Genomic DNA, 22,530 nt, shown 5'->3' on the forward strand with positions numbered 1-22,530 from the left:
TAACCACAGTACAGAGTACTTCACAAATATCTGTGTTCCCAGGCTGAGGCCTCTGCTCATATTTACTATACGCTATCAATATGAAATACTATTTTTGGCATTACCAGAGTGAGACAACATTGCATTGCTGAGCAGTCTGTGATAGGGAACAAAATTCCCATTAATTTGCATGGGGGACAAGGATTCTGCATCCTTCTGTATTTAACTTTTTGTGTGTGTTGAGGTAATCATTCTTCATTTAAAAAAAATCTATATAAATAACATATATATATAAATATATACACACATACATATAAATTATAATTAATATATAATATAAATAACAATAACTTGTGTATAAATAACTTCCAACACTTTAGTAGTTTGGCTAAAAACCTAAAATGAGCAGCACCACTTAAAATAGAAGAACATGAGGTTTATTTTATGTTTTATTAAGAAGGACAGCTGTACATGTGCTTTTAATAAATATGGCAGAGCAATGTGGTATGTGTGCTTGTGAGTGAGTATGCACACCCTTTTAACTGCAACCTGTGACTTTGTAGCAAGAACCTAGCTGTTGATAGAAGGTAGGATATAGGTGCACCTTACATACAGACTGACTAAACTGAAGATGCTTAAGCTTGCATAATCCTGAGCTCACATGCTATGAAAGGACATGCACAGAGCATTCTATCAAATGGAGTGAGAGATTTGAATAAATAGGACTGGGAAGGGAAGCAGGGGGAAGAGGGAGAAGTGCTGGGAGAGGCCAACAGGTAAGAAACCCATGGGGACAAAGGGGTAATCCAGATAATGGGGTAAGAATCTGTAGTCTTGGTTTAGACCATACTTTACACAGTTCTGTCTGTGGATGATTTCTTGTTTCATAATCTCACAGTTGAGTCAACTTTAGAAGTTCCATTGCCTTAAGACCAGCTACTCCAAGGTCAGCAATGGAACGGCCAGGAAGGTTAAAGTGTTCTGCCACAGAATTTGGGATCATTTTGGACTTGATATCAGATCAATGTCCCCTCAGCCTTTTACACAGGGATTGATTTGCCCGTCCAATACAGATAGCAGGTGGGTACTATAAGGAGGTGATGGCATATATAATGTTGATAGAGGCACAAGTGAATGAACCTTAGATGTTCTAAAACTTTCCTGTATTAGGCAGCCTTTGATTGTATTGCTTCTGGTTTGTCAAATGGCTTGATATTGCTGTTCAGTCTTCTTTGATATATCATTTGTCAGTGTTTTCTCATGGGGTCAACAGCTAATAGGTGGATGGTGAATATTAGGCTTACTATTAAGAAGCTATGCTCATCAAGGCAGGTAGATATAAATAACAGGGCTATGTAGAGTTTAGATCACGATTGTATGAGATGATTTGGATAGGCAGGGGGTTGGACTAGATGATCTCTGGAGGTCCCTTCCAGTCCTACTTCTCTATGACTCTACGTAAATGAATGTTTCCTTCTTCCCCCTCCCCTTCCAGTTTGGAAAAGTAATCGGTAAAGAACTTTGGTTCGGATCAAAGCAGATTTGACACTTTTAGGATTTTTTGTCAAACAAAAAAACTGGCGGCAGGAAATCCAGTTTGTACCAAATGAAATGTTTCATTCAACCAGAAACTAAATGTTTCTTATTTAATTGGTTATAAGAAAAGCAGAGGAAATGAAAGGCTAGTATCTTAAAACGGGTGGTGGTCATGGCATCTGCCTTTATCTATAATAGACCAGTAGTTAGGGCTCTGGCGCAGGCTGTGGTACATTTGAATTCATTTCCTTCCTCAGCCTCATGGGATTTTAAATTACAATCTGGGGTGTGGACACATGTTCACTTGGAGCTGTTTGAGAAGAGGAATGATTCAAAAGAGCAGCAACTATTATATTCTACTTGTTATGCATGAACAAGCTGGGAGTAATATATATGTAGCAGAACTGCTCCACTTTTAACACTGCTTCACCCAAAGTTTAAATTGAAGTGCTTTTGATACACTTGTATCATTTTCAGCTTGTCCACAGGTAACTATTGGAATATAACAGCAGGAGGCTTTCTGAGGCAGCTCCCAACCTATGTATGTCCATACCCTGAGTACTCCAACCAACAGACCATAAGGTATTGCCTGTCAGTTCTGTTGGAACAGTTTCATTTGCTATAAATCATTTAAAATCCCTGATGCAGAGAGCAAGAATGTTGGAATGCCTCTCTACCCTTAGTGGTGGTTAGACCACAGCCCTGAGGGGCGGGATGCCTGGGTTGAAGTCAGTCCTTCCTTGAATGTTTAATTATTTATGCAGAGTGGAAGAGTAGCAACTGCGATAGCTGTAAAGAGTGCATCTACACCAGTTCCATAGCGTTCTTGAGAACTTCACTGAGAAGCATGCTTTCACCCATCTATGCTGGACCTAGAAATGAAGAAGTCATTTTGAGGGTGCCCAGTACTGCTGCTGCCACACATGCTGTAGACAAAAGATCCCAAGAGTGATGGTATGGGAGGCTGCCTCATTTCTGATTTAACATTCATGGAGCAAATGGTGCCTCTTGGCAGCACGGTCCAAAGTGCTCTGGAAAAGTGATATAGGGCATGTCTACACCTGGCTGTACAGTGCCGTTGTTACTGCACGGTCTTCTAGTACTTCCCTTTGGAAGTACTAAATGATGGTGCAGTAACAGTCCCTACTGTGCCATGCCAGCCACATACGGTTATTTGTAGCTGCTATGTTGATTCTGCATTGCCATAGCACATTGCTATGGTGGCATGGCATCACATGTAGACACACCCATAGATGCATATCCTGAGAAACCCCACAACAGAATACTTGGTCTTATGGTAGTTAGGGCAACCTCCTGAGAGGCGGGAGAGGTGGTGGGAGAGGTACCTCTCCTCTTAGGCCAAGGAAGGAATTTAACTTGGTTCTCACATATCCTCAGTGAGTACTGAGGATTAGCCACCAGGCTGTTGTGCAAGTTGGAGAGACCACTATCATCATGCTTGTATCTAGTCCTTAATTTTTTTTCCATCCAAAACTTATTGGTCAACGTGCGTCAAATATGTGACCAGTTCAGAATGAAAAAATCCACATTTTAGGCAAATTTATTATCTAGACGAAAACTTTTACCTACATCTAGCAAAAGCTGTGCATACACAGCTTTCAATATGGTAATTCGAAAGGTTCTTTTATCTACCATGCAGGTGCGTTGTTTTCTACATTTTCACTTCCCTAGCATGTGTTCTCTTATCTTTAATAAAAACAATAACATGTTAATAATAGGACTGTTTTATTGTCAGGCATGTAATGGCTAGTTGTATAGCTTTACCAATAAATCTGTGACATTTAATTTGAATCTTTTTGAAAGGAAAGGAAATACATTTACAGACTTTGAGAAACTGGCCATGCTGTCCAACATATTACTGTGGATGATATATGCTCATTTTTTTTCAAAAAGAAAATATATTTTCCTGACTTTGTCATTTTAGATCTACTTTTCTCTGACACCTAGTGCACAAACTGGAAAAGATTTTATTGATGGATAGAAAAGCCTAAGTGATAGAAATGCCCAGAAAGGAACATGCGTAGATTTTAGAGAATCACATCTTGCAACTGGGAATATGGAATGAATCTCCCCCTATAGTTCTGCTACAAGAGCATAGGAATTGCTAGACCAGAAGAGAGCCCTATTTTAGCTTGCCCTTTGCCCTCTCTAAATGACTTAGAAAGTACAACCCCATCCCTGCTGCTGCCCAAATTAGTGAACCTATTTAATTCAGGTAAAAATTGGACTGAGGCTGTCATTCCAAACTTGAATTCAATGGTATGTTTCTGAGATTTGAAAAAGCTTTTAAATGTTTTTCAAGCTATTTGTTTTTATTTGTCTGAGGTCCAGGCCAGAGGCAGGACCCAGAAAATGGGGGCCCTGTTACACATTACACTGTGAATTACATAAATGTTGATTGGTGCTAGTGCTAGCTCCAGTTTGGAGCAGTCACACATTCAGGCCAGTGGGGACTTGGAGGACTGAAAGGTAAGAATCCCACCTTTTCAGTCTTCCCCGTTGCCCCTGGGGCTTCTGCTCTGCTTCTCAGGGTTTCCCCCTGCCCACTTACTTGTGACTGCCTGTGCTGTCTGTCGCAGGGGAGCAGGCCCGGAAGGGTTAACTTGCCTACCTGCCCCCTCTGCCCCCGCCTTCCTCCCCCACAATGATCTGCTTCTAAGATGCTGCTCTCCTCCAGGCTGAGCCCACCCAGAAAGCAGTAGCAGCAGTGGCAGCTTGGCAGGACAGACAGTATGGGCAACCAGAAGTAAGTGGAGCTGGGGGGGGGGGGGGGGAAGGGATGGGGATTGGGGGGGTGCTGGGGAGGCAAGGGGCACTGGGCTTGATCCAGGCCAGCAGGGGAAGGGGGTGCATGGGGTGTTTATACTAAGGTATAGCTTAGAATAACAAAAGCTGAGTAACACAGATCAGAATGAATCCTGCCCCAGAGTGGCATAACTTTGAGCTGCCTAATGAGTGCTTTAAACTAGCTTCAAATGTTTAATGTGTGGATAGGCCAGGTGTTAAGAGCTCCAGAAGCTGACCAAAATTACCAGGTAACAAGGCTCTGAGTCTATAGATGCTGAGAGACTTGTGCAGAAACCTTGGGTTTGAAAATCTCAGAAGATGAACTTCCTCACAAGACTTTCAAGCATTTGCAACATCAGCCAATCCTGAAATACCTTGGATGGCCCTCTTCACAGGACTGTCAACTACAGTATTGGCACTAATAAATAATAATTTTAAAAGATGGCTGGAATACTGTGTGAGAGGCTTTATTAAGGTACTTTATGCCTGGTCAAGAGCTTCATCTCAAGAGATTTCTGTCCAGCCCCTGGACCAAAGAGCCAGACTAACAGAGTTAAAAACATCTAATGCAATGTCGTGATCTTTGTGATCTTTTTTACTGTTTTAGAGCTTCTTTTTTTTGTGGTTGGGGTCGGGGCAGGAAAAGGTGGGGAGGTTAGTACTAGGCAGGAATTGGAAACTTAGAAACTTACCCGATATTTTCAGTGAGCAGAGAAACAGTAATTAATGACTAATTGCCCCAATACTCTGTAGTGCATTATATATTGGGTTCAATGTCTTATATTTCTCCATTGAGCCGTGAGAGGGGAGAGAGAGCAGTAACTCTTGCATGTTGATTCACATGCTCTGCCTGGGTGTGATACAAAACATTGTGCTCCACCTCCCTCACCAATGTCTATAGGGTGCCCTACTGAATTGAAGCTAAGCTTTTTTTTTCCCCTCACCCAAAATCCTTCTGTCAAAAACATTCATCCTCTGGTGCTGCACATAGACTCAAACTACATAATAGGGGTGCCAGATTTGTGTGGCAGGATCTCTGGAGTGATGTGACATTGTTTCTCAGTCCAGCCACTACAGCATTTCACATGGAGCTTATTCAGGTACTTGGCTCTGCCACTGTTCCCCTGGGAGAAAACTTTCCCACTCTGTACCCCATCTGTGAAATGGGATGCAAGATGCATGCTGGAAAAGCTCTATATAAGAGTTAAGTATTATTCTTACTGCTTCATATATTCTGTCCTTGTTTCTAAATGTTTGTTGTACTACATATTTCTGAAATAAAAGCAAGTAACCTGCTCTGTAGCTATTTTGACAGATGGGCAGGGACTTGCTGAGACTTTTGGCACTTAGGAAACAATGGAGTTAGGTATCCATGTGACTAGTAAGCCTTGAGGTAATGGGGATACAATGTCTTTCCTCCCTTCTTTCCTTTTTGGGCAGGGGCAGTTGGCTTCCAGTTTGGGGCAGGGAGTACTCACCCCTGAACGCAGCACAGCAAATAGTTTCCCAGTAACTGTCTGTCCCAGTAACTACTGTTACATTACATCCTGCACTAAGAAATGAGCACCTTTTGTCTTGATGTTTTCTGGCAAAGTAATAAGTGAATGATGACATTTAGCTTATTGTCAGACATTGAGTCTTGGCACCCTCTTGGGATGAGTGGGAGAGTTTTCACCTCTCAAAGCTATTGCTTTAGGCTGTCTGCAGACTCCGACAGCTGTCACTGCCTCACTGTGGACTTGATTCATGTTCAGAAGGTTTCCTTTAACTGGAAGAGTTGGAAATTTAACTTTGTTCAATGAAAGGAGAGATGGGGAAGCACAACTGTGCAGCATTTTTGAAAAAACAGTTTGCATCTTGGAAGCAATTAATGTGGCTGAGTAATTGCATTGTTAACTGCAGCCCTGACTTAAGTGGTTTATGGTTGGTACTTCAATAATAAAAGTCTGTGTGAGGTGCTGTACATACATACACACACAACCCTTGTCTATATTACTGAGTTCTGCTGGCAGAGCTGTGTCAGGAAGGGGTGTGAAAAGATCTGTCTGCCAAATCCCCAGTGTGAAGGCAGCTCTGCTAACAGACCTTCTGCTATCTGGGGGAACTGGTATAACTCTAGCAGTAGAAAAATGCCTGCTGGCAGAGCTGTATCAATACCAGGAGTCCCTGGCTGCTGTTGTATTTCTACCACCACAGTAAAGCAGCAGAAACCCTTGGACACAGACATATGCACAGTTAGAGAATCCCTGCCTTAAAGGGCTTTCATTTTTTAACAGACAAGCCTAACAAGGAGGGAAGACAGGAGGAGGAGAGTAGTAGTAGGGGAAATTACTTCTCCAGTGTCATGTAACAGACTGAGAATCCAGAACTTCTGAGTCCAAGTCCACTGGACCATTCATCTTAAGCCTGTGGTTGCATTTGCTATTAAATTGTGGTCATCTCCAATTTCAGCTGTGAAAACAAACCACTGGTGATCACTGTTACTAGAGTAACCAATCTTCTACAACATGTAAGGTTCTTGTAGCACCAAGGAAAATTTTAAAGCTGCCATTTAAGAATGAAGGTGTATGAAATGCTATATATCCACTTAGGATTCTGGAAAAATAAATGTTAATGAAAAATCATGAGCACAGCACTGGCAGTGCTGCTTTCTGAACTACTCTTTGCTTTCATTTAAACAGAACCGCCTCCTTCCCTGCACACATAATGCTTTGAGACTACAATAAAGAGTCTACTTTACTCTATTGGAGGCAGCAGATTCTTGAAAGCAGAAGTGGGTTGTGAATTAAATTTTAATTAACAGTTGTTTCAAGTTGTTAAATGATGCACAGCAATTCTATCCTGGGCAAACTCAAGATGCTGTAGCTGGTGGGGTGTTCCAAACAGTAAGGTGTAGTCAGACCGAGGTAGTCCTTCTCCATTAGACTTTTTTTTGTAAGGGGAGAGCACTCTCATTTCTGAGAGCAGAGCATGAGAACAAGGGCTAACTGCAAATCCTTCTTGGCACCTAAACAGGCTGTAAATGAAAGTTAATTATCTAACTTGCATACAGTGATCTAGATCAATTCTGCTTTAGCAGCTGCAAAACCATGTTGTTGCCAAGATAAGGGTTACTGGGCATGCATAAAGGTGGCCCAAATTGGCCTACATTTTGTTGTAATCCAGATTAGAAGATTTTAGATACTTCCCAGCACTAATGTCCCTTCATTCCCTATGCTGCCACAGAATAGTCTCAGCAACAATTTGATGCCTACACCATATGGGTAGTTCCCCATAACACACACCAAGCCAGGACATGAGGGGTATGAGGACACTACCTACTTAGCCAACCTATGTGGCAAATTTATGACTGGGCTACAGAGACATATCTTCTTTTTGCTTGTTGTCCTCCTGAATCTTCAACCATTTATGCTTCATTGGCCTAGCTCCAATAAGGAATTGGAGGGAAATCACCACCAACCCTGGGCTGTAGCTTGGTGGTTATGACATCTCCTGGGAAGTAGGAAGTATGGTTTTGAGTTCCCTCAAGCTGAGGCAGTTACAGAATCTAGATCTCCCATGCCCTGGGGGACGGCTCTAATTACATGACACTGGGCAAAATGTTATCAGTCATCAGGGGCAGACCCAGGAAAGGTGCAGTGGCATAGTCACATCACCCTTCCACAGTGAAAGTCGTGTTCCAGCAGCTCCATTTCTCCAGGGCCCTAGGGCTAGGGACAGACATTACACATAAACTGGTTTAAGTAATCAGAAGCTGGTTTAAACCTGTAACGGAACAGATGTTGAGTGGCAGGGCAGTGCTGTTCCCTGCCGTGTGACCTGGCTCCACAAGAAGCAGAGATCCAGGGGTGCGTGGGGCGGGCAGTGGAAGTGAGGAGACCACCAGTGCGGATCACTGCTCCCTGTGGAGCCGAGTCATGCACCAGGAACCAGCAGGCTTGCTTGCCACTCTGCGCTGCTTCTCTGTCCCATGACCTGGTGACAGGGATCAGAGATCCATGCGGAGGTCTTCTCACCTACATGGAGGGCAGTGGACCTCCCCCTCCCTCAGACGAGCCACTGATGGCCCCATCCTACTCCCCACTGGGGCCCTGGAGCCTCCGGCCTCAAGCCCTGCTTGGCTGGGTAGGGCTGTGCGAAGCTTTCCTTGCAGCTTGTTCAAAACAGATTCAGCTGAAATGAAACAGGACAGTGATCTCAAACACCGAAACGAATCACTGTCCTCTGAAACCGAATCAAAACACAGTTGCTTCGCACAGCCCTAGTGCCTGCATTTCTGGGATGTCTGTCCGGTTACAAAACTGATTTAGCCTAGCCAGATTAGACTAACCTGCAAAGATTGAATCAATTCAGGCTCAGGCTTTTTGAATATCTGTCCCTAGCCTAGATGCCTGTGTCCCCTGCAGTGTTGAAGGCACATTTGGAGACCCAGGCTTTAGTGGGACATTCAGAAAATCAAATGGGGAGCAGGTAGGGAACAGGTAGGGAAGAAGAGAAAGGGGAAGCCCACCAGCAGCCACTGCTGTCCCCAGTTGACATTGGGGGTAGGGGTAGCCTGAGGACTGATTCTTCCCTGCTCTTTGGGAAATGTGAGGATGAGGGAGAGGAGGAGCTGCTCCCTACAGCTGCTGGCTGGAATAGGGCAGCACTGGAGTGATCCTGGGGCTTACCCCACCCCTGGGTGAGTTGAAGACAGTAGCAGCAGGTTTCCAGGTGATCCTTCCTGCCTGTCTCCTGCTGTCCCTTGTGATCAAGGACCAGGAGCTGTAAGAGAGGAACCATCCACTGCTGCCACAGTCCCCAGCCAAGCCAACACTCCATGCTGCCACGTACCCAAGCCCCCAGCTAGAGGGGGGACAGGAGGAGCACTAGGGCTTCTCCAGCCCTGGGTTATCTGGGGACAGTTGCAGCACGGGCCAGTCCCCCCTTGAACCCACAGGCAACCCCTGCTGAAGAACGGGACAGGGAAAGAGAGGAGGGGAGGTACCTGCACTGGAATGGATGGAATACTGAGAGCTGTGGAGGGGAGTCTTACCTGTTTTGGGGACTCCAAAAAGTCCCTGGTAGCTGCTGCCATTGTGTACTCTGCCTACAGTGGGTGGGTGGGGGGAGCTTGCCACCTCCCTGTGGCACTGGTGACATCTCCCTCACCCCCTTTTCAAATTCCTAGATCTGCCCATGGCAGTGGGACCCTCCTTATGCTCAAGAGTGACCTTGAGATGGTGTGGTTTACATTGAACTGAATGCTGCTGTCAGTGGGTGTTAGGTGACCTTGTAGGCACCATCCCTCTGGCTTGTCTGGATCCTGAGACAAAGGAGGACTGTGTAGTTCCGAGTCACATGCCTAAACCATGGAGAAAGGTGGGAGTTTACACACACCTAGCATTTCCTGCTTACCTTTGCATGCCTTCTTGCTTAGCATATGGTTCCATCCCAAGGGCAATCCAAAGTGCCTAAGTGGGCACCTCTACACATGCATTAATATGCAATGGTTACTGTGCATTTAGTTTAGTACCTGTAAATTACAGGTAGTCACATTTTAGGAGATGCTACTGCACAGTAGAATAATTCTACTGCACATTAGCACGGGTTTTGCTCGCCACACTAATGCACAATATTATTAGTCTACTGTGCTCAAAGCCTCTCATGTAGATGTGCCCACTAGGTCTTCCTATTCACTGAAGGGATCTTAGGTACCTAGCCCTGTCAGTTTATATCACCTTCTGGGGCAAGGTGTTGTTATGTCAGTAGGAGTAATTTGGATTCAGCCACAGTCTTGGAACAAGACTTGAGGTCAACCCAGTGCCAATGTTGCAGATTCTCTATGGTTAGCAATGCAATCCTGTGGCCAGGATGTTAGGCCAAGTTCCTTTTGAAGCTACACCTCTACTGAAGAAACATCTCTTACATTACAGTGTCTAACAAGGGTGTGTGAAAAACTGATTATCTGGTTTGACCCCAGAATGAAAGTTCTCCTGCCCCTCAGGAGCGTGCCCATGACAGTCTAGGGTGGCTTCGCTCTTAATCTCTCCAGCTGAAGCCTGTTCCACTTTGCATACATTTGACTTGAACATGCCAATAATTTCAAGAGTGAAACAGCATTTTTTTGTGAATAAGCTACTCTCCGGAAAAAAATCCCTTAGGCCTAGTAGGTAAATCCAGGGAACAATCTTGATGTAAAAACCAAGTGATCCACTTCAAGGTAACTCCTCTTTCTTTTTTCCAGTGAAGATATATCCTGTACCATAATAGCTGCCAATGGGTAAACTAAAGATCCAGTGACACTTTTTCAAAACAGAGGCTGAGAAGAGCCCTGTTGTGCTGTCCAACACTCCCTCAATAAAACAGACTCTAGATGTACAACGTAGTCTGCATGCTATTGCTAAGTACACAATAGTTGCAGTATGCTACCTCATTATGCTGTAAAGTGCTGTGAAATACCATGTTTATTAAAGGCACTACATAAAATCAAATTCCAAGCTATTCAAGTGACTGTAAGAGGGGCAGATCAGCTGCAGTAGTATAGCTACATGATCTGCAGTCCAGTGGTTTTATGGCTATGAATGTCCCTTACTTATATTTGCTTACACGTGCCAGAAATGACAAGTGCCCTTTCAGGGATTTTTCACGCTGTCTCTTTCTCTTCATTTACCCTATTGTTGGGTATTGAAATTTCAAATAGTTCTTGCTCCAAACTCTGGGCTTTATTAAATATATGCCTGCTGGTTCTGAATGTGCATCAGTTGGAAGGTAATTATATTTTTTTAAGCAAAGCAGCCATTGATCTTGGGACAACTGAGGAGAAAGGAAAGAAATGAAAAACAGGTTAGAAAAAGAGTTGGAAGAATAAAATAGGTTCCAGAGAAATGTAAAACAAGGACTCCAGATACTGTTCAAAGGATTTCCTTATGACTAATTTGGGAAGGCAAGGGGTTGCATCAATATCATCCAAAAAAGGAAGAATGACAATGGTAAGAACAGACAGGAATGAGAACAAATAAGCATCATAAAATGGACAAATGTCCCTAGCTCTGTAGAGAGTGAAAATGTTTTAGTGCCCTCTCCCCTCCTCCCTTCCTGTTCTCCAGGAAATGTCTTACTAATAATAGGAAGAGCAAAAGGGTTGGTGAGTTTAATAATGCCCTCAAGGTGATAAAAGGTTTGAACTTGATAGAACAAAACTTGGCCCTCTACTTCTCCAGCTTTGATTTAGTTGTGAGAGCTGCTCTGTTAGTGTCATCTCAAGTTGGGTGACCCACATACAGATCTCAATGTGCACAAGGTAAGATACCAGAAATTTGCCATTAGGATTATAATTACCTTGAGTGCTCAAGAAAGAAAAACGACTTCCCCCATGAGACTTTCATGGCAGGTATATAAATATTACACCTAAGCTTCTGTAAATTATTCTAGAGATATGCTATTTAAAATGTGGGTGTTATCATTAGCAGCAGAATTTAAGTGTCCTGCTGGAAGAGGGAGCTTTAGTGTACTGGTAGTATTAGAGTGAGCCAAAGACTTTCTTGTGTAAAGCTGAGAACCGTTAAGATCTAGAAAAGAAGCAGCAGCCAGAATACGGTCTCCTATCCTGGTTTTTGGTGTAACTCCTATAACTGTGATAGCTTTCCAATGATGTCACACTGTTTTGTGAAGCTTTCCTCTTCTATTGAACTATTATACATAGTATTTATACAGTGCCATCACCATGGTATCAGAGTACAAGGATAGTACATTTATCCTTGTAACGTCCCTGTGAGGTAGGAAAGTACTTGTTATCCAATAGGAAACTGAGGCAGAAAGATGAAGGGACTTGCCTAGGTTAAACAGGAAGTCTGGGTCAGGGCTGAGGATTTCCAGAGCACTAGACTAGGGCCCAAGGCACTGGACTACTCTGCCCCTCTGTGCCAATTAACTTGTATTAGTGGAGATGTTTTAGTATGTTAAGAAAAATGAAAAAATGTTATGTAAGAAATGTGCAAAGCAACTGATAAATCCTAAGTATATTTTAATTTGGTTTAAAGTTACAGTGCAGATTTCTGGATCAAATCACTAACTAGTATAAATGAGCACTCACACAAGAAATCCCTTGTTTTGTTGCTTATAATTAACCTATTAATGCCTTGTTAATGTCTATGGTACTCTGTAACAGTGCTTAGTAGTGTATACATGTTAGAGAGATTGCAGATTAGTTTGTTATGTAAGCAAGGCTTGTAAGTAATGTGGAACTGACCCTTTGTGACGCATGACCCAGAAACAAAACAAGAGACAGGAGACCATACAATAAGTGAACAGTGTTTTGATATTTTCCAATAATAAATCCTGTGAAGTTAACCTCTGTGAAGTGGAGTTGAACTTAATTTATTTTCAAATGTGCAATGTTTTAGTATGTTTATTTGCACTGTAACCTAATTTTCCACTTCCTTTCCCTTGTCATACAGTTTTTAAACCACAAAAGCAGTAATGACTAGAGAGAAGAATGTCAGGTTTAGACAATAAAGAGCCCTTGTGGAAAAGCCCTGTGAATTATATAGAGAATGATAGCCTCTCTGTGGAATTTTAAGCCCAGGCCTTCTCAGTTTTATAATTGCAGGTCACCAGGAAATATTTATTTTAGCTAGTTAGTTAGTTATATAAATTAAAACTCTTCTCTAGGCTAGTGCAAATCAACTGAGCCCATGTTTCTGTAGAGGGACCTGCATACAATGCAGATTACTTTAGTCCATGTAATCAGAGTGCTACTATGTTATGCATAGCACAGCCGTGAAATTTTAGTACTAATCATGTGTCATCCTTTCCTCCACATGATTACTGAACTAACGTTGGATCCAAATCAGACTCACAGATCCCAGCACCTTCAAACTTTGAGGATGTTTGTTGCCAGTTGGATCAGGATTGGTATTTGGCAAATGACCCTTTTCTATGTAATAAACTGAACTGCCACCCCAGATCAGCGTCCTTCCTGCCAAGAATTTGTGCTTGTTCAAAATTCATAAAAATGTTTTGGGCTTTGTACTTATCTGTACATTTAAAGGTTTTATCACTTTATCCTATTTACATCCTAGAGGAATATTCTGTCACAGAACTGCTCACCAGCAGACGGTGCAGGTACAAATGTCATTTATGCCCTATATTCAGTTGAACTAGCCACTGCACTTGAGTTGACTAGCTATAGCAAGAGACCAATGCAATGTCTTCTTCTGACTGTATACACTTATATGTATGTGTACGTTGGAGTTGCTGGAAATGAATAGGGGGTCAGTACACTCTTACATGTTAATTCAACAATAATCATTATAAGTAGTAGCTTTCCTGATTCATGAGCTCCATAAATTGATCAGGCCTACTGTTAATGAAGAGGCTAATGCAGTATATATACGACAGATCATTCATTTTACCTTTTAACTTTATCTGATCAAGGAAACTTGATCAGGCTGGTAATGATAATTTCCACTTTAAGATAAACTACTGAATGCTATTAAAAGTCGACGAGCAAGTATCCTTTACGTACACCCAATACTGATTTCGGCAAAGATCTGGTGATCAGTTTGAATGATCATTCTGTGGATACTCAGGGCCAGAATTTTAACCAAAAAGAAGGGACTGATCTTTGATCTCTACATTTATTTAAATCTGTTTCTCTTCTACTGTATTAGTACAGCCTCTAATAGTTTTAGGTAAACAATTTTGTAGTAAAAAGGTCCAGTAAGCTTTTGGTTTGATGTATCCATTAAAATCTCAAGTTGAGTTCAAATCCTCTCTAGACTAATTATTGTCTGTGCTGCTAGTTAGTTTCAGGACATAAAAGGACAAAAGAGGAGTATATGATCATCTAGTTTGACTGTATAACATAAGCCATGGAATTTTACCCACTTACCTTTGCATTGTGGTTTACACTTACAAAACTCAATGGGTCTATGCGGTTAGACATCCCTTTGTGACAAATGTTGGTAAATTATTTAATAGTGATCACTGTACTTACCCAAATGCAGTAATCTAAAAAAACAAAAAGGAGGGGAGAATGCTTCCTGAAACAATATTTTCCCTGATGATTATATTTTTTCATAAACTTATTAAAATTTTATAGGAAAAAGCAGCTTAGTGCAACTTACTGAATGCCTATACAAAGATGTGATTTGGTATGAATAACAAACAATAGGTAAAAAATTGTGAATGGAAATGCTTAATGTTTTGTTGTGGTCCAAGGTTGTTTATCATTATTTGAGGGGGGGGAAATAGAAAGTAATTACATTTATAGAACTGAGCAACATTGTCTTACGGAAAAGGTTAACAATATTCTATTATTAACACAAAGTGAAGGTTGAGAGTTAATTTTCTCCACAAAAGACTTCTGCATTGTGACATTACTGTTGAGAATTTAAATACTAAAGTCTCAGTTAAATCTCAGTTTTCAGCACAGTGCTCCTCCCTTCTACCATATCTGCCTATTTTTTGCTGATACATCAGAAACATTTTTCTGTGACACCATCTTTAATTCTTCCCTGCTTTATCCTCCATAACTGCTATCTACCATTGAAGGTCATGCCTCAGTTTCTGACAGTGGTGCCCTCAATACATGTTGTATTCATATGGGTAGGCTGCTTCCTAAGCCAGAAGCACTGTAGCTGCAAACTTTATAGCACTTTAAGAGGGTTATTTAGCATTATGGAGTGTCAGGGTCAATTAGCCTGTCCCTGGTACCCTGATGTGGCTACACTGCTTACATCTTTGAAGATAATTTGCCTGGATCAGTGCTGTGTGGTGGGGGAAGTGCCGTTGGATGTCGTAAGCTTACCATGTAGATGCTGCCCAGTATGGGCTAGAGAAGGCCATCTTTTGAGACAAACCCAGAAAGTCCAAAAGCCTCACTCAGGCAGGAGAATCAATTCCTATGATACCAGTTTCAGTCCTTCTAGCCAGGGATTATATCGTATCTAATACCTCCCAGATGTGTCTGCCAGATTGCATGCCATGTCCACAGTCATGTGATCATGCAATTAAATATTTATTGTCATAGTATTGACACAAGGTTGTAGCTGTCAAATTCTTGGAGAGAGCCATTCTCTGACTACAAATAGCTTGTGCTTTTCCCTCTCCAGGCTAGAAGTGGATTGAAACTTTGACAATTAAAGGCTGCTATTCACAACAACAGGATTTCAATTTTTATTGTCAGCTTAGGTTATGTCTTTAAAAATGTTAACAGCAGAAGTTGATTACTCACTCTACTATTAGTAATCCCAAGCTATTGAAATGCAAGAAAATTACACATGAAAAATTAATTTCTACCTTAGATTGTCTTTCATTCAGCACCAAGTCAAACATTAAACTGCTTATTTCAAAGCCTCCATCATAAAGATAGAAAGTTTTACTTTTGCTTTTTGGGCATCTAATTTTGGGCACACTAAGGAACACATGGTACACAGAGCAACTGGTTCCCTGAATGCACTGGTAATGTTTTAAAACTTTGTTAGTAAAATGAAAACATCTCTATTTTAGCTAAGCTCCAAGAAGTTCTTCACACAGACTTTCAGAAAATTTCTCCCATATGCTTCTATTTGGTCCCCTTCTTTTTTTTGTGTCCTTGTCATAAGCCAGATGTTTTTCCAGAACTGTGCACAAGCGATTGCTCTTTCCATTCCCACAGTGAAGTCCTCCTTTGTGCAGGTGTCACCAAGAGTCGGTAAACAAGCATGTGCTTCATGGTCTGCACTTCACCGCACTTGCATATATTCGTGTCATTAGAGTAGCACCATTTGATCATGTTTGTTTCTGATTTTCCAGTTTGCACGTGCAGGAGATTCAGACATTTCTATGTTGGCCAATTTAGATTTGTGCCTCTTGGAAGGTCCTCCTGCAGTTCCAGGTCCATTTCAGAGAACCTGATTGCACATAATCTTTCCTTCCATAACTTCAGCCACACCCTCTGCATCCAATGGCACAACACTGGTCACTATGAATGACTGGTGCCTCCCATGACTGGGGAGGCACTATGGTGGCAAGCGGCAAGTGGGGACCACCTGCAGCTGCAGGTGTCGGTATTGGTGGTGGCAGGCAGCAAGCAGAGACTGCCTGTAGCTGCTGGTATTGGTGTCAGTGGCAGTGTGTGGGGGGGTGATGAGTGGCAAGCAGGGACTGTTCGCAGATGCCATTGGCCGTGTTGGTGGCAAGGGAGGGTGGGGTGGCAAGCGGCAACCACACACAGAAGTTGGCAGTGGCTTCGGCGGTAGCCAATTTCAGTGGGGGCATGTGCCCCTCCATGCTTCCCCTACGCATCACCTATGCTGGTCACAAAACCCTTTCACACTTTAAGGAATTTAGTTACTTCTGTGTAACTATAAAGCAGATGCCTGGGGTCTTTCATCTGCTGTGATCTTTCTTTTTTGGTGTGCTACTTTTCATTTGATATCAGATCATGCAGTGCCAGCCAATAAGTACAGGTGTCCTTTGCTGTTGGCTTTAGACATCTTGTTATTTCATGCCAGCTGTCATTTAGAACTGGGTCTATTTTCTTGATGTGAACTGATCATTCCTAAACTGGACACGCATACTCTGCAGGGGAGTAACACAAGGCAATAGCAGTGATACGCAATGTAGCTGGGTTCACTCTCCACTTTGAGGTGGCCAACTTTCAAAGCAGCACCGTACCTAGACTCCTGGTAGCCCTGCCTGAACTTTTAGTATCAGGCCCCACTTTGCCAGAGATAATGATAATAATAATCTGACAACGGAAAAAAAACTTACCATTTTCAGGCCCCCTTTCTGTCTGGGTTCTGGGTGGCTGCCCGGTTTGCCAGTTTCTGTGTCTGGCCCTGTTTCAAAGCATGTTGTTGCCAGTGCTGACTTTACTTTTCGTCTTCTCTACAGTTCTTTGAAGGTAAGTGTTTGGTCCAATGTAACTCCCAAATACACAGGGTTCAGGTGATTAGTGGGACTCCATCCCAGATGAAGTTTAATTTCCTTTCGGCTTCTCTATGGCATTGGTGAAAATCTGTGATCTGTGTCTTGGTGGGGTTTGTGTGAAGCTGGCCCACTGCCTCTCTGTTACATAGCCATAAAAGTGGCATGTGAATGTCTGCTGTGTAGGCAGAACTCATAGTGAGTGCTTGTCTCCCATTCTCCCCGCCCCCCCAGCCTCTGTCCTGCCATACGGCTATGGGAGAAGCAGTTGCAGGGGGCCACAGGCAGCTTTCTGACCCCTTGTGGACCACCAGTTGGCCAGCCCTGCTTTAGGTCCTCCTTGTACTTTGCTTTATTATAGTGCCTCTGTCTAGAATCCTTTCCCTGATCCAGTTTAGAATATCTTCAACTCTTCCTGCTTCTCAAGTACACTTCTTCAATGAATCCTATACAATTTAGTCCTTGCCTCCAGGCCATAGGGTTACTATACATCTGGGTTTTCCCAGACATGTCCTTTTTTTTGGCCTGCAACTGTCTGGGTGGGTTTTTAAAAATCCAAGCCAAAGCCCGGGTTTTTGCTCTGCCTCTACTTCTCCCAGGCACTTCCAGCTTGGCTACTTGGGGCTGGGGGCAGCAGGGCAAGGTGACTGGCTGTCAGGGAGTCACATGCTCTGTGCACACGCCCAGCAAGCTACTTGCAGGTAAGAGAGACACAGAGAGAGTGTGTGTGCGCACATGCAAGCTCCATGGGGTCCTAATAGCATATTACTCAGTTTAAGGTCAAAGCAAAAACAAATATAACTTTATTGGAATAGGTACTACATTGTTATATGATTTATTCAGTTTTAAAAGTGTAATAAACTAGGCAAAATGAGTGTAACAAACTAGGCAAAATAGTAAATGATGTTATTTCATTGGTCCTGTAGTTATTATAGTTAAATGTATGTCTCTTCTTCAGATTTGTAAAAACAAAACCTAGTCTTCTTGAGCATCTTGACGATACTTCCAGTGCTTCACTGTCGGTTATTTTTACACCTGAGTTAATATTACCACACCTGAGTTAAGGTTTTTAGTTAGAGCTAAAAATAGTCTACAGGGCTGTGAAATAGGAAAGAGACATTACCAAGAATGGCAAACAGACAGCACAGTTGCAAAAAAATAATTTGAATAGTGGAACATCAAAATCATTAAAAGAGAAAGAGGGTCGTTAACACTTCTGGAGTGAGGAGAGACTGAGAATCAGGGAGATGATAATGAGCCGTGAAGTCAGTTGGCTCCCTCAGCACGGTCTGAATAGAAATGCTGCTGTTGCTCCCAGGCAGTTGGTTTTAAAGTTTGGGTGGACCAGGAATCAAAGGGATGCGGCTGTATTACTTCACCCCCCCTAGATCTGCCCCTGGCCAGTTGCAGTTCAATCCAGACAAGAACTGCATGATGCTGGTGACTGCAGCTGGAAGAACAGGAAGAGTTACTGGCCCGAGTGGCTGAAGGAGCATCACCCACTGTTTGTAATGCTGATATACAACTTCAATGTTTGGTTAGGATGTTTAGATAGCAGCTCTGGCTCACAGCACTTTTTAAAGTGTCTGATGACAGAAGAGCCACGTTTTTCTTTTTAATATGTACGTTGTGGGAGTTATTCATGACTTTGGCACTGTGTGATTTCATTACCATAATGGTGTCCATAGGGCGATGCACTGAGATGCCCATAATCTAATGCAGAAGAACGAAGCAGTCCACTTATTAAATGCAGCTGCATGTTGGGTACAGATTATGTGAACACAACAGGATGTGCACTAGCTGACACTACATTTCTGGCTGGTAAGCAAGGTGTTGGTGTTTGATACCTAGGTACCTGGGTCTGGAGAGAAAGCACAGTGCCTTTTATTAACTGTATACTCATCCAGCTGAGAATTCATCATCTTAAGATCCTAGCAGCAATTTGTTCACATAATGGTATTAACATAGTTGCTCGTATCCTGAATAAAATTGCTTCTTTGCATAGCCCCTCCTGTACCTGTAATGGTAACTTCTTTTACACTAACCCTCTGGTATTCCTCCTACTGTATCTGAGACTCCTGGTAGATTTGGTTATACTTTCTGTGAGCCTAGGGCTGGAGCCTAGCTGGCCTCTCTTAATGGCTTATAAAATAATAGGCATGTGGGGTCTCAAGGAGGCCCCAGTGTGATACGTAGGTTCAGTAGAAATGTCAGAAACTGCTGAACGAGAGACATGCTGGCATTGATGAAATTAGTGGGACAGGGAAATAGTGTTTACAGTTAAGCAGAAGTGCCTTCTGACTGCTTCTGAGATTCATTTGGGAAAATGCTGTAAGTTTTGAGTCAGTTCTTGATTTTATCGAATTGGTTCACACTTCCTTTGCATAACAGAAATAGCAATGTACGATATGCACCCATGGCATCTGTGGACAGATAAGACCTTTTCAACAGTTGCTTACTGTAATTGTCTGCAGTGTTTTTTCCATTGTTAATTGTAACAATATTTATTTATTATGTGTGTTTTTATGTCCTTTGTCGAGCTGATTTAAGAAAGCACAAGGCAGCTCTTTCATGAAAACAGGGCCTCATTAGAAACTAGCTGACACCAACTCAACTGAGTCTCTGCTTGTATAAAAGTTTTAATAAATAAACTGAGGGTATGTCTACATGGCACAATGCAGTGCAGTGTAGTGATACCCAAGCTAGCTTTAAATGAGTTACCTCAGTAGTCTAGCTGTTTTAAAATGAAGTCCCACCTGGGAAATTATCTGGGTGTTTGTCAGGGTGTCTGTATACTGCATTGTATTATGCAGAGTGGACATATCCTATCTGTTTGTGTAGCGCTTTAATACATATACATATCTCACGAGGTTTGTTACATGCTTAGTAATGCAGAGCTTTTTGCCCCCACCCCTTTCTCTTTTATGCAAAAGGAGGAAATGGTTTTTCTTATTCATGCCTCTTTCTTTGCCAGAGAAATCTTAAAAATCATTTGCACAAAACACGTCGTCTAGTAGCTTTGACTATGCTGCTATATATATGTGAACTTTGAATCTAACATTTTCTTCCTAGGTACTACAAATGTGAAGTTTGATTTACATTTGTTTTCCTTGCAAACTAGGAAGAGCATAAAACATAGGCAGCTTTCCGTTCAGATGCCATAGACTGTGTATAAAAGCAGTCTGGAAAAAGCCACAAGGAGCAAGGAACCAGCAGGGAGGCAGGAGGTTTTGGAAGTTTAACAGACATCTTTACAGCCAACAGACCAAGAGACTCTTGTTCCAAGCTGTATCTTACTTGAATATGTATTAGAACAGTTTATGCTCTTTTAACTTCCGGTTTCTCTCTTAGAAATCCAAATTTAGGTAGATGAGTTGCCCATGCCAGTTACACCTAGGATCTTGCCAGGTCTGCATCCTTCATCCTGGGCAGTTTTAGAAACTAGTCTTGGGCTTTTTAAAGGAACTATAATTTTGATGTTTTTTATAGATACCCTACAACAGCCAAAAGGCACTGAAACCAGGCCAGTCAGGATGTCCTGTTGGGGTTTTTGGAGCAGGGCCCTCTTTTGCCATAACCAATAGAAACAAGAGAGGGCAAGTGGAAGAGTCCCAATAACCAATGAGTTACTTCAGTACACTCTCATTGGTTATGGGAGTTTGCTTATTGGTCAGAACTTCTTACCAATGCTGCTTGTAATTGACCTGGGGAAAACTAGCATACTTGACAATACTGTTATAAACCTATGTTCTTGGGGTTTTTTGTTTGTTTTTCTGTTTCTTTTTTCTTTTTCTTTTTCTGTATTCTTGTTCTTTTATAGCATGTGAGTTGCATCTGAAGAGCAGAGGTTAGAACAGAATAGTTATTTCAGCTGCTTTTACTGAAATGTCAGATCCCAAGAAAGGAGAAGAGGGTTCCAATTCATAGGGTCAAGCAGGGACACTACTCTATTAAATTTACCTTTAAGTGACACTCTAGGGCAAGTGGTATTGGTATGATATTTGACAAGGCTGAGGGGGAAGAACAGCAGCCTAATAACATCACTGTTTTCCATCTATTGCACTATATAAATAATTCAGTGTTCACTAGAATAGGGACTGGCATAGGTGGATTAACACCCTGCCCCTGCGCACATCCCTGGGGGAGCATAGGGAGGCATATGCCTACTGGATTTGTGCATGGGGTCAGGGAGGGCTGTCCACTGCAGGCTTGGGGCCAGGAGGTGTGCTGGCCTTTCCCAGTGGGGGGCCGGGCTGGGGCAGGCGGGGGCAAGATGGGCTCAGCTGCATGGGACAGGTGGCAGCAGCAGCAGCAACACTGGGAGGGGTGGCTATGGGGGGAGCTAAGCTGAATACTGGGGTGGCTAAAGCCCCACAAACCCCCCTAGTGCCACCCCTGCTCAGGCCACTCCGTTCTGTTGTCGTTCCTCAGGAGACCTGTGCTAGCCACACACCCCTGCCTGCCCCGCAACAGTGGGCTTCCAAGGGAAAGGCAGCATAGCAGAGTGCTCCGAGCAGGGACAGTGCTAGGGGGGGCTTGGAGGGCTAAAGCCACCCCAAAATTCTCTGTAGCCACCCCTCCCAGTGCTGCTGCCACTACCCGCCCCACTCCCAACCCCCCCCCCCACACCAGGAAGACGCTAGCACTGCCCTGGCCCCAAGCCTGTAGTGGGGAGTCCACCCTCACCCCATGCACAAATCTGGGGGTCACATTTATCCCATGCCTCCCCTGGGGGTACACTTGGTGGTGGGGAGCCGCCCTCCCCCCCCGTGCACTCTGGGTGAGCCACCTGCGGCTCCACCACATGCCCCACCCCAGGGTCCCATTCACTGGACAGCTAGGCCTGCCCCAGCCTCTGCCCCTCCCACACTACCTCCCTCACTGTGGAGGGCTCTATCTGCCCCCCCCCGACCTCTTCTCCCCCACACCCCTTCTTTCCCACAGACATACCAGCAAAATGCTGCTCTCCAAGCTGCTGGGCTGCATTCCTGGCCACGTGTCTGGTGGCTGCACGCATGCACACGACATTTATTGGTGACATTATCAGGTACATCAGCCAAAAAAAGCTGATGGCCAATAATGCTAATTTTCCTTTTATCCATGCTGATCTGATATGCGACTGATATATCCATGCACTTCTAGAGGAGGCCTCCAATTTTGTGTTTGCCCAGGGCCCCAGTAACTCTTAATCTACCTCTGGTGACTGGAATGTAGATATCTTAACTCCCAGATGAATGTCCTCACCACTGGGCTAGGGAAGCCAGACCCTATTGCAATGACTGCTTTGTTTAAATACTGAGTATGAAGTGTGAC

Source organism: Crocodylus siamensis, chromosome 3, assembly GCF_052110815.1.
Source record: "Crocodylus siamensis isolate JL-2025a chromosome 3, ASM5211081v1, whole genome shotgun sequence".
Taxonomy (NCBI): Eukaryota; Metazoa; Chordata; order Crocodylia; family Crocodylidae; genus Crocodylus; species Crocodylus siamensis.